The sequence below is a fragment of the Neophocaena asiaeorientalis genome, unplaced genomic scaffold (assembly GCF_003031525.2).
Source record: "Neophocaena asiaeorientalis asiaeorientalis breed wild unplaced genomic scaffold, Neophocaena_asiaeorientalis_V1.1 scaffold165, whole genome shotgun sequence".
In the NCBI taxonomy this organism is placed as follows: domain Eukaryota; kingdom Metazoa; phylum Chordata; class Mammalia; order Artiodactyla; family Phocoenidae; genus Neophocaena; species Neophocaena asiaeorientalis.
In genome coordinates this window covers 811,843-825,137 of record NW_020173918.1, presented here as the reverse complement: position 1 = coordinate 825,137, position 13,295 = coordinate 811,843, and the positions used below count along the sequence as shown (strand labels likewise).

The 13,295-nt window shown below is 42.3% G+C and overlaps 1 protein-coding gene and 1 pseudogene across 2 annotated transcripts in view; one reads left to right on the top strand and one right to left on the bottom strand.

Annotated features, from left to right (window-relative positions):
• The window catches only part of DCDC2 (doublecortin domain containing 2), a 158,410-nt gene that overhangs the window by 95,474 nt on the left and 49,641 nt on the right, over positions 1-13,295 (top strand). The gene's annotated exons all lie outside the window — the stretch shown is intronic.
• On the bottom strand, positions 6,852-7,196 carry LOC112404143 (40S ribosomal protein S20 pseudogene; annotated as a pseudogene).

The window sequence follows — 13,295 nt, the reverse complement described above, 5'->3', positions numbered from 1 at the left end:
GGTACGCGGGCCTCTCACTGTTGTGGCCTCTCCCGTTGCAGAGCACAGGCTCCTGACGTGCAGGCTCAGCGGCCATGGCTCACGGGCCCAGCCGCTCCGTGGCATGTGGGATCTTCCCGGACCGTGTCCCCTGCATCGGCAGGTGGACTCTCAACCACTGCACCACCAGGGAAGCCCCTTTATGCATATTTTAATTATTACATTACAGCTACACCCAAATCTATATGCACTTACATTGTCCATACCTGTACCGACTGGTTTGCATATCTGTTTTCTGTCTCCAGCACCTACACATCACCTGCCACATTGTTAGTGCTCAGAAATGTTCTTAGTTGAAAAATGGAAATACGTATTGTTTCTATTTTTGTGCATCTCACACCCATTTGGGTTGGTGTGTTATTTCCTAAGTTTTGTTTTATAGAATAATCTCATTACATGTATTTTTTTGTTGAAAGTGACTTTGAATACTGAAATAGATAATTTGCAGAATTGAAAAAAGAATTTTAAAGTCCAGGGCAAAGCCAGGGACCTCAGAACCTGGAACCAGGGACACAAAAATCCACAATATTCTTTCTGTATCTTTCAGCTCTGATTCTTCTAGCCCCTTGGCTTCATTCTCCCTTATTGCACACAGACTTTCCTCCTGTGAGGGGAATGTGGCTATTGACAGCTCCTGGATTATATCTTTTTAGCCCAGGAACATGAGAGTAAAGAGAACTTTCAACTGCAGTTTGGGGAAAAAAAAAAAATCACAGGGAAGGATTCTGATTGGCCCAGCTTACAAGCATGTGTCCACCCCTGGGGCCTATCAGGGCTGGGGAATAATGATTTATGATGAGCTGGGTCACATGACCACCTCAGTGTTTGGAGGAGTAGTGCTGTTACAAGAAGGAAAAAGGGTTGCCTGTGAACCAGGCAGTCATCCCAATTAGTGCCTACAATCCTTGGGTGAAGCAGACTTACCGAATAAAGTGAGAAAAGACTTTGCATGAGGTGGTCCACCTGTTATTGAAAATAAGATAGTGGTGCTGGGGAGAAATGTGTTTCTAAAAGGGACTTGAGTCTAGCAGGAGGCTAGTATCCTGTCCTTTCGTTTGACATGAAGGGGATGCCATTCATGCTACTCCTTCTCCAGGGAGGTTTGTAGCTTTTCCTTACCGCAGCTGTGCTTACCACATGCACCTGCAATAACTTCTTGACAAATCCGCCTCTTGCACTGGACTGTGAGCTACTTGTGGGCCGGGATCACATCTAATTCATGTTTGAAAATATTCATGTTTCCAGTGAATGCTTGGTACTGGCAGAATGAATGAAAATGGGAAGAATAGCAGTCTACTGCAGAGTTGAGGCATCGAATGAAAATACAGTTGGATTACACATGTCTTTTATTCTAGAATTGCAAGACAATAGCTGTTAAAGCTAATAATGGTTCCTCCAGCCGATAGAATTGCCTGCATATATTCAGGGAGCTCTTGTCCTCACAGGGCAACCGTTTCTCTTACTCTAAATGTAAATACTTTTCTGTGTTGGCCCATAATCTACTTGCTTGTAATCTCCACTCTGCTCCCGGCGAAGCCATCAGAAGGACGGCGTGGAGAATATGACTCTTCCAGTTGGTAGCCCCTTAGAAATTTGGAGACAGGTGTTGATGTTCATTTCAGTCTTTCTCCAGCTAAAACGTCCTGAATTCTTTCAGCCACTCCTCAGTGAGAAGGATTGCTTCATCTTCCTATCCCGGTTACATTCTACCTGCAAACTTTGGAGTGTTTCAGTGGCCACCTTAATATGAAATGCCTGGAACCGAACACCAAGATGTGGTTTGACTTGTGCAGAATTTACTATGGGCCGATTACACCCTAGGATCACAGTCAGTGGTGTGGGAAGTGGAGCCCTTTCGTTAGAGGAAATTTTACAAAAAGTCCCCTTTGTGTAATCCATAAACGGAGATCTTTTCTGGTTGCAGGGAGTTTTCTGGATAGTTTGGGAGGCCCACCTGCTCATGATTTTCCTCCTCATGTACTGTGGTGGCCGCTGAAACATTTTTATGGAACTCAGGATTTTGTGACCCACCCCAATCTGAAAAATGTATGATTAAAATGTATTACATATTTCTATGGATGGAGTCCAAGTTTTCAGACTCAATATAGGTTATATTAAGTTTAAGTGCTACCAAAATTTCCATTTACACTCACATGGAGAGCTGTCAAGTTACATCCTCCCATCCTATAATGCAGGATTTTTCATGTTTTCCTATTAAATTTAATCTTGTTGGTCTGTATTTCAGCCTGTTCACCTAATTTTGGGTCTTGATTTTGTAACTTGTTATCTTTTCCATCTTACCATAATCTAGATATTTGGCAGTGTGCTCTCTACATGGTATCCAACTATTTTTATAAGTTTTTTGAAGCAAATAGGGTCCATGAGAGAGATTCTTCTTCAAACTGACACCTGGATGCAGATGAGCATTTTTTGTGGTTCAAAGACTTTGTACCCAACATTCCTAAAATTACACTAACCATCTCCCACCGCAACACTTTCTATCTCGATCAATGTCAGCAATATTTATCTGTGCCGAAAAGTTATGTACAATCTTGGCTTCTTTCTTTCCCTTACCTCATATTCCCAACTGTTCACCACATCCTGCTGACTTTACTTGCTAAATATTAGGACAGTTTCCCAATATTCATCTCTCTACCACAGCCTTTGTTTAGGCTCACCTTTGCTCTCAACAGGCAACAGTAACTTCCTAACAGGTGTCCTTTTTTTTCCGGTCTTTCCCCCCTGAGTTTTGTTCTGTCCTCATTTCCAGTGTCACCTGTCTGGACCAAAATTTGACTATGTGTGGTTCACGTGCTTAAAACCCTCCAGTTGCTCCCCGTCACCCACAGACAAAGCTGAAGGTCTTCAAGTTCATGACTGTTTCACATCGTATTCCTATACCCCCTAAACTGGGCTTGATGCTCTTACAATATTAAATGGCTTGGGATTTCCTCCATGCCCTATACTCCCTCTTGGTTTTTACTGGCTTCTTTGTCTGAAATTCTCTGCATTCATACTGCCACCCAAACTTTTTTTTGTCAAAACTTACTTGTTTTTAAGATTCAGCTTAGGTGTGCTCCTCCGTGAGTTCTGCTTCCGTGTATTCAACCAACTGCGGATCGAAAATATGTGAAAAAATTTTTCCAGAAAGTTCCATAAAGCAAAATTTGAATTTATGCACACTGACAACTATTTACATAGCATTTACATTGTATTAGGTACTGTAAGTAATCTAAGGTAAGTTATATGCAAATACTATGTCATTTAACATAAGGGACGTGAGCATCGCAGATTTTGGTATCCCCTGTGGATACTGAAGGAAGGGTGACCATAATTTGCATTTAATCTGGTCTTTAGTAGACACTTAGTAAATATTTGTTAAGTAAAATAATGGATGAATCAACCCACTTATATACACATATTCATGTTATTTTCCAACCCAAATTTTACCATTATATACACAAAGATATGTGGATTAGTGAGTCCATTAACTGTTATGTTGAAATGCAAATATTCTATGTTTGATGCTTTCTTCATCTATCAAACTAGCAGCCCTGTATAAAAGAAATAAGGAAATTTCCTCATTAATGACATGCTAAGTGAACTTATTTTGGACTTCTTTCCATTATTGCCTCCTTTCCTAAACGCACACAAACAGTTCTGGAAGGAGTGGATTTCTAGTTAAACTGCCTGATTGGAGATCACTTTTTACATGGTTCTTTCTTTCCAGTAGCTTCAAACAATTAACCTGGAGGTGAAATAACACGAATTTATTGACTATTCCCTGTGATATTGTAAATGTGCCTCTTGGCACTAAGCAGTTTATAATTTCATTGGCAGAAGGAGACATACACATGACATAGGTAACAGTGAATTCAGCAAGTAGTCCAGTATCAAAAAGAATGGCACCGATGATAAGTGTTTGGCATTTTTGGAAACAGTGGCGATTTAAACAAAGAAAAAGCAAACAACCAGCTGCACCACATTTGAATGGGCAGAGGCTTAATTTACAAAAAATATAAATTATTTAGGAAGGGAATCAGGTGAAGGTCCGGGAAACAGGACCTCCTGTGATTTTATGTTGAGTGAATTGTGAGGCTACTAGGGTTATTCTAGAAATAAGCCCATTAGTACACCTAAATTGAAAAATTGTGTAATGTTTGGAATAGGGGCTGTTTTATCAGAACTTTCTTATGAAGTCTGATACCACTGTAATCGGATAAGAACCTCGTGCCTACTGAGCTTACATCCACTTGAAAACACATTAGAAACAGGAAAAAAAAATGAATTAAACATAGGGAAAACCATCAAGTGCTACCTGGGATAGTCGTGCTCTAATGTCTTCAGACTGGAGAAAGGTGTTTCCCAGGCTGCTCCTAGGCAAATGCAGAAAGGAAAGTTTGCCCGGTTTTCCCGTGGCCAGAAGGAAGTATACTTTGAAGCAAATATACTTTTTCCAAGAATTCCATCCATTCATTCACATTTAGCAACTATTTACTGACTCTCCAAAAGGCACTGTGTTAAGCTATAGAGAGAATTCCATGGTTGCTAAAGCAACACCATGAATTGATTTCCCATGTTTAACACCCCTCTGCCCCGCAATAATATTTTGTCTAGCAACCAGATATAGCCTCGTGTAAATTAAAGAGCATTGCCTGTGTTAAGTGAGAAATATAGGTCTAGTCATGCCTTGGGCAAATTATCCAACAATTCCGTCCTCAATTGGGAAGTGAAAGGGTTGAACCATTTGCTTTCTTGAGTCCTTTGGGGGCTCTAAAATATAATGATCTAATTAATTTTGATGGTCTTCTGGCTTACACTTTAGTATTTGTGAGTGTGTTTAGTACCTGAACATGCTGACAGAGTTAACTTTGTGAACTTTCACAGAAGACAAAGTTCTGAAATACAACGGCAATGGTGTGTTCATTTAAACGGGAAAACATCCTTCTGTTCGCAGGGCAGGTATAAACTTCCATTGCTTAGGCATTTGAAAACTTAATGAGTTAATATTTATTATGCTATATGACAATAGTTAAAATATTTCCGTGCCTGGTTAATTGAGATGTGGTGCTTTGATTTTATGGCATTTTATATGAACAGATTTTTAAATGCACTGCTTGACTTTATGGATAATTCTGACGTTTTAGACACGGCAGAGACATAGATCTTTTTATATCTGTTACAGTGGATGAAATTGCTGTATAAAGTTTAAACTGCTCCATCAACGAAATTGAGCATTTTAGTAAAAGAAACTTATACGTGTGTGTATAAAATTACCAAAGTCACATAGCAAATATTATCTTGAAGTCATTTCTGAAAGGGAGTATTTTCATGTTCTCAGTGAATAATTTCTTTCTGCCTGAGAGCTACTGTTGTACCCTGGGAAATATTCAGAGGAGAAGATAAAATTATTTAGATTTGCAGCTTCTTGTCACGGGAGGTGAAGGTCTTTTTTATTATTATTATTAATGTGATGGGAATATTTCCATCACATGGTGTCTCTGTACAGCACCTTTTCATCACGTAAATAATTACAGTTCTGATTTTTTTAATACCTCCTGCCATTCCTTGCTTCCCCACCTCAATCGCTTTCCATCTGAGTGAGGAGAATGTCTCTCTTCTCAGATAAAGGTTTCCCCAAGTACTGACACTTGGTGGGAGTGGTGGGGGTGGGGAGAAGGGTCGTTTCTCTGCCTCAACACGACCCAGATCTGAGCTGGCTGGAAAGGAGTGTACCAGGAAACAGGAGCTTGTTCTTTTCAAACTAAACTTTTCTTGCGTGTAGTAATTGCAGTATTTTTCCAGAGAAAGATTCAGCTTCCGGCCTGGCATCTTTTCCTTTCACATGGACCTGCTTCTATAACCAGGGCTCCTGGCCTGGTCTCAGAATGGACAGCCCACGTATCCTGCTACTGAGGGCTAGACTGGCCCAGAGTCCCCTTGGTGATCAGTGGTGTCAGGCACCATCCCTGCCCTCGGGCAGCGAATATTCTCACCTTCTCATGAGGGAGAGAGACAACGAACCAGGAAACAGAGAAGTAAGGCAGGTCAGAGAGCAGGGATGCTGTCGATGTCATGGGGTTGGAGGTGCCCTGAGCGCACACCTCCTCACGGCTCCATTTCTGTATCTGGAGAACAAGTCACAGGTCAGGCAAGTGTGTCTTCCACAAACCCCCCTTTTCTGTATCATTTTTGCCCCTCAGTGATGACTTCTTCCAGTTTCTCTTAGGTCCTTGGTTGGGCCCTGCCATTATTGAATGGAAAATGGCAAATTATTTGGTGGTCAAAAGAATAGACAGTCTTCAGATAAAAAAATTGAAGACAGTTGTAGAGGAGAATTTTTTGAAAAATCGGATCTAGTCTTTTTGCATTCAAATGAACTTTAGCTTTTGTTGTGAAAAATCTATACCCTCCTAATACTTGGTAACTTCTGTGTTCTTTCCCTCCTCAGGACCTTTGACCCAGCCATTTCCTCTCCCTGGAGCATTCCCCCTCAGATATCCATTCCTCATGCTTTTTAAGTCTTTGTTTACATGCTATTTTTAAAATGAGGCCTGCCCTTATGGCTCGAACATTGCTCCCTCTCTCTAGCACTCCATAGCACTTATATGATGTAATATTCATGATTATTGTGTCTATTGAATCTCCACTGTCCCTTCTACTCCCAGCCTCCACAAGGCCATGAGATTTCTGCTTATGTGAATTCCTAGTTCTTAGAACAAGGCGTGGCATGTAGTAGGTGCTCAATAAATATTGTTGAATTACAAAAGTTTTTTTTTTAACAACTTATAATCAACTTTCAAAAGTTTGATTTAAGCGTCTGCAGCAGTGACTTCAGCCTCCATCGGGGCTCAATGCTGATAGAAGTCACCTTAACAATCTCGGAAGGACCATGTGTGTCAGTGAGTCACTGGTGGGTCCTCCTATGAAAATGACCCCAAGGCTTAGTACCTTCACTACAAGGATTTTTTTTTGGGTAGCGATTCTCAGAGTCTTGGTAGGCATCCGAACTGGTCCTTTCACTTTGAGATTCTTTCCCTTCACGCCTCTGATCAAATCATCACACACTTTCTCCAAAGATTTTATGTTGCTGCTGTAATTCGGTGAATTGCCACCTCTGGTTCCACACGTGTCTTTCCGGTATCTTTCAAAGGCATGTGATGAGGCAGGGGCAGGTGCAGGCGGACCTGCACTCTGCTACACCTCTTCCTCAAAGAGACGAAAGATTAAAAAACCCACATCACGACAACAACAACAGCAACCTGTTAAATCCCTCAGGAAAATCTCACAAGGGCTGTTTGTTTGTTTTGGGGACTTAGGGGTTGGAAGCAAGTGCTAACGCTGTCCTGGCCCAGGTAGGAGAGGGCTCATTATCCAAGCAGGGTGGGGGGTATGGGTGGAGGTAGGGGGGCAGGGACGCCAGCAGCCCAACCCCAGGCATCTCAAAGGGAAAATGACAGGAGAGGGAGCTGGCCATTCGCTGGGCTTGCGACCCTCTGACTTCTCCCATCCTGAGAATAGTCAGGTCTAAGTGTGGACAGAGGGACTCATCCCTCTGTAGTTTGGTTCTGAAGGGCATGAGTGTAGAATAGTGGAACTGAGACACATTAACAATTTACCTTCATTTAACAAGTTGTATGAAGACATGGTCATAAGTGTTCAGGTTTTTTTTTTTTTTTATCATATTAGAATGTGTTCTGAAGAGACTGCTCCCACAGACTAAACCAACCTTTCTATTTGACCAGCTGACTTTCTTTAAAAGTGTCTTGAAAACCTTTTGTGCTCCTTTCCTGAAAGATTTAGTGAGAACGTGATAAGCAGAATAATGGCCCTCCAAAATCCATGTACTAATCCCCGGCATCTGTGAATACGTTATGTTACAGGGCAACAGGGGAGTAAAGGTTGCTAATGAGCTGACCTTAAAACAGGGAGATGGTCCGTACTTACCTCGGTGGGTCCAGTGGACTCCAAAGCGTCCTTTAAATGTGGAAGAGGGAGGCAGAAGAGTCAGAACCAGAGAGCTGATGTCGTAAGAAAGACTCAATGATGGGCCATTGCTGGCTTTGAAGGTGGAAGGAGGCCACGAGCCAAGGAATGCAGGTGGCTCCAGGAAGCTGGAAGTGGCAAAAAGATGGATTCTCCCCTAGAGCCTGCAGAAAGGAACACAGCCCTGCTAACACCTTGATTTTTTAGCCTGGGGAGACACATTTCAGACCCTGACCTCCAGAACTGTAGGATAACAAACTTGTGTAGTTTTAAGCCATCAAGTTTATGGTAATTTGTTACAGCTGCAATTGGAAACCAGTACAGAAAGAGTAAGGGGAAACCTGTCTTTGTGTTTTTGCCACATGCCTCCTTCCCAGTGCTGTGGTATTTTCAGTATTCTTCCAGGGAAAATTAAAAGACAGAGACAGAACCAAAAAGCACTTTAGGAGACTGTGATGGCCAAACCTGGCAGTGGCCACTGTGAACTTCCCTCAGGGGACTGGAGTCACACCCTCACTTCAGGACAGTGGCCAGAAGCTCACAAAAAGAGACCCACGCTGGCAAGGCCTCAAGCCATGATTCCTCCACCATGGCCTGGGTTAGGGAAAGAGATGTATATGAGGAAATATTAAAAGTTAGTGCACAGTGCTACTCTTGGAATTCTTCATTAGCAGGTGTTAAAAGTCAGCGCTCTAAAATTACTTGCAGAAGCTTATAAATATGAATTTCCTGTAATTCACATTTTATAAGAACTCCTATCAGCTGTATCACAGCTTGAAAAATACCAAAAATGCATTAGAAAAACCTTTCTGTTTAAAACTATATTGATCTCATGTTTACATGGCAAAAGAAGGCCATTACGCAGCAGGCAGTAAAAGCTTCATTTCAGAGAGCTTGAGAAAAACCTCAAAATAATTCACTGTTAGACTTTTCCTTACAAAATAAAATGAAATAACACCACCTGCTGCTTAAAATCTCCAATTAATGCTATAAAAAGTACCTTCATTTAAAAAGCCAATGTGTAAATTTCTCCAAGCTGGGTGCAGACATTTCTTCAAATTTACTGTAACCTTTTGCTCCTGTCTGCAGGAGAAAGAGGCTTCCAGATTCCAAAGAGAAGCCAGACCTGATTTTCACCTAATTACTTAAGAGTGAAAGCCCTTTCTGTTCATCGGGTTCAGTTATTTAAGATACTGATAATTCACGTCTAATCTGCTGCTATGTGTGTTTAGTAGAGATTGTGAAAGAAGATTATCGAAGCTTGCCAACATTCTACCTAGGAATTAAAATCAGGGTGTTTTTGCACGAACCACGGAAGAGAAGGAAGAGGCTGGAAGAAAAAATGAACAGTGATCTTTCTCATCTCACAAGGCTCTTTAAAGACCAAATCAGCAGGTGTGAAAATCACCACCTTTGAGCAGTTTTTAAGCAATGAGAAAGTGCAGGTCTTTTATCTCTCTTTCCCACCCTGATAGTCAGGTTAATGAGAATTTCCGAGGGGTGAGGCACTGGACACCTTTGAAATGCCCCCTTCTGTTTATCAGATGAATCAAGGGACAGTCAGCTGTGAACACTGGGCAGGAGGGGTCATTTGCTGCCTGTGAGCAAAACCAGCAGGCCGTTTCTGTCTTTCTGTTTTCTTGCCCAGCCAGTTATCAGGGCAGAAGCTAGCGTGGAAAGAGTTGCCAAGAATCATTCGGGGCTGTTGTGGTCAGTTACTAGTACAGAGCAGGGAGTTCCTGGCAGACAAGACTGAAGACAGATCTATGGCTTAACCTAGGATGGTCCAGCGTCTTTGCTTGCCCCTCAAGGCTCTCCACGGTAGCCCGCTCGACTGGTAACGCTCATCTCCCACCACCCCTCACCATGAATCCAGGAGGACTGGTCTCTTTAATTAGGTCCCTTGATGATCCCTGCCCCTCCAGTGCTCTGTTCTTATTTTTAATTCTTGACTGGTGTGTCCTGCCCCACCATATCTCTTTTGCATAACCTACATTCTCTGAAAGTCCAGGGGAAGTGGTACAGCTTCCCCCAGGGAAGACTTTATAATCCTCGCTCACACTGATCTTAACCTTTCACGTCTGTGACCTTACTGAGTCGCAAAACTGGCATCTTAGGTAGAGGTTTGTTCGCAAAAAGGTATCCGTGTTATTTATCGCTTAATTAAATCAGTACATCAAGGTGATGTTTTGTGGGCACCCTGCTATCTTCTCCACTCCTCTTCCCTTGGTTTTGTGAAAATCCTGTCTGTTGCTTTTCCCTTTCCCTTTCTGTTCCTTCTCAGTCCGAGAAGAAAGGTAACTCCTTTGTCTCCCTATCTATCTTCAAGTGTAGTGTCCCTCAGAGTTAGGTCACAGGCTCTCTCTTCTTCTGTATCCACATCTCCCTGGAACACGAGTCCTGCATCCCAGCTACCTCCTGCATGCCTTCACTGATAGTACAGAATTTTCGAACTTAAATTAGGTTCTCAGTTAAATCCGTTCTTCGCGGATCCCCTCCAGTTATGTCTTCCTCACGTATTCTCCTCAGATGCCTAAGTGAGAAACCTCAGAGTCATCTGTCAGCTGTGTTCCACCCTTGCCGCATCCCACAGGCTGCTGTTTGGTCTATTTCTAACACCTCTGGAAGGAGTTTCTGCCTTTAGACCCCACTGCCATTCCCTGGGTCACATCCTCTCTACCTATGAGCAGTCCGACCTGAGCAGAACCTGAGGGGTTCTCAGACTCCAGTCTTGTTCATTTCTAATCTATTCTTGACAGTCACAAGTTATCATCTGAAATGCAGACAGGATCAGGACTCTATCTTAGAAACTCTGGTGGTTTCTTGCTCACCAGAGCCCAGCCTGTCTCTTTCGCCTGCTTGTAAGTCCTGTCGAGTCTGCTCTAGTCTTCATGGCTCGTGCTCAGACAGGGATGGTCCAGCCACTGGGCTCCTGAAAGCGTTGCGAGAGTCTGCTCAGATTTCTTTGTCTCTGTCAAACTGTCACTGAGCCCTCAGTCAAAAATAAGCACTCTTTTTTTTAAGGGTACCATTTGCCCTTCGCACAGACCTTCATTAGGTTACCTATTATATAAAATGTTATTTATCGTGAACATGATCTATTCTAGGGCAGGGACTGTGCCTTTGTTCATCCTTGTATCCTGAATGCTGGCATAATACCTGGATCATAGTGGGTGGGGGGCAGGTATCAAGGAAAGTTTGTCAGTCAATGGATGTTCACTTCCAATTAGCATATAGATCCACTACTGGGCAAATATTATGTGTTAAACTTTTTTTATCCTCATACAGTTATGAACACACAGGTGACAAAGAATAAACACTTGTTGGCTAATTTGTGATTAAAGCTGTAAGCAAGTGAAAGTGGAACTGTAGGACGTAGGCATGTGGCTGAAATATTGGATATAAATGTTTCACAGTGATGTGTGGGCGTGTATGGAGATTTGCTGCACTATGCTTTAGAGTGATGTACTGTTTTACTGCTCTGGTATGAATGGGAGCACATGATCTTAAAGCAGGAGACCAGTTGCCAGGATTTAGGGGGGATATTTATTTAGGTGAAATTAGTCAAAAAAGAAAAGGGAGTTTCAGACCCACCAAAGAGCTGTAGTCTCAGAACATGCATATTAGTGTGTGTATGTGTGTAATGGTATAGGCAAAACTTCCTGTTTAAGGCTCTCTTTATGTAATGTGTCAAACATAAGTAAATCAAGGGCTTGCTAACATTAGAAGTTCTATATCGTTTACATAAAGAAGTAAGCAATGACTGAATGACTGGGGTTGGGGACTTGTTGTGAAGGGAAGCAGGCTAGAATACTCATTGTGGCTGACTGATTTCATAGTCAGGTTCCTACTTCATTTTTTCATGTTCCTTTGTGAACTTTCCATCCATCTTCCTATGAATATGTCTATATACATATGTATATATATTATAATGTATATATGCACACTCATTTGTGTGTGTGTGTGTGTGTGTGTGTGTGTGTGTGTGTGTGTATGTTTATCCAGTTAAGCTTCATGCTTGTCCAGGTCAGTGACAGACTTTCTCATTTACTTGTCTACTGCCTACTCTAGATTGATTACACCTAATAAGTTGTCCAACATGTAGCAGATACTCAACAGTTACTTACTGACAACCTAATTTTCTTTGTATATCTAACGGAAATGATGCAAACATTTAGTTCCGTTTCAAAATTTTTGGAAAGCACACAGAGTCCCACAGCAGCTCTGCGTTTCCAAATTTTTGTTGGAGCACGGACACAGCAACCATTTATAAAAATCCCCCCTCCCTCACCCCGCCAAATTGGAGGAGACCTAAGAGCAGATAAGGTGTTTAAAAGAAATGTCTTCACTCCCGTGTTCTCTATGCCATCATCTACATGGCTCCAAGAGGAATATTTCAAAGCACATAATCTGGCAGAAACACTTATCCACACATTTCTTTTTTTATTGATCGATGTCATAACTCTGTTAGAGGCTAAGGATACAAAGATGAACAAGACATGGGCCCCTCCCTCGAGGTATTCACAGTCAGATTAGTTGGTCTTCACAGTCCAGGAATGGAGGTGGGTGCCACCCATGACAGGGGCAGGGCTAGGGTACTGGGGGATCACAGAAGAGGGACAGCCAAAACCAGACTGAGAGGCCAGGGCGAGCTTCATGGAGGTGGAAGTCTTTGGGAAGGATGCGGGTCAGGTCATTGTCAGCAGCCCCCTGTCATCCTCAGGACCACACTCCTGACAGGGTCTCATAAGCTCTTTCACCTTCTGGTTTCTATCACCTCCTCATTTTCAAGCATCAATATACAACACACGTGTGTGTACACATGTGTACATGTGCTTACACACACACACACACACACTCACCGAATGCTCTGGCTAATAAGAACTGAGCAGATCATGTTAGTCAAGACTCAGATCTCATTGGCTTATGTAAAGGAATACTTCACCCTTGATATCTCTGACTGTTCACCTACAATTCATGCTTCAGCCTATTGGAATCATTTTTCAGTTCTCAACCTTCTAATGAAAGCACACTGGCCAAGGTTGTCCTTGACCTCTGGAAGGTTAAATCCAATGACCTTTTTACAGCTTCCTTTTACTTGGCCTCTTTGCCCCATGTGGGTGACCCTGTCACTTAGCACTGTGTCATCTTGGACAAGTTCATTAAGTGATCTCTGCCTCGCTTCCCTCAATTATAAAATGAGATAGTAATACGATTATTATTATCACAACCCTATGAGTATTGATTGAGTTGATATATGCAAAGTGCCT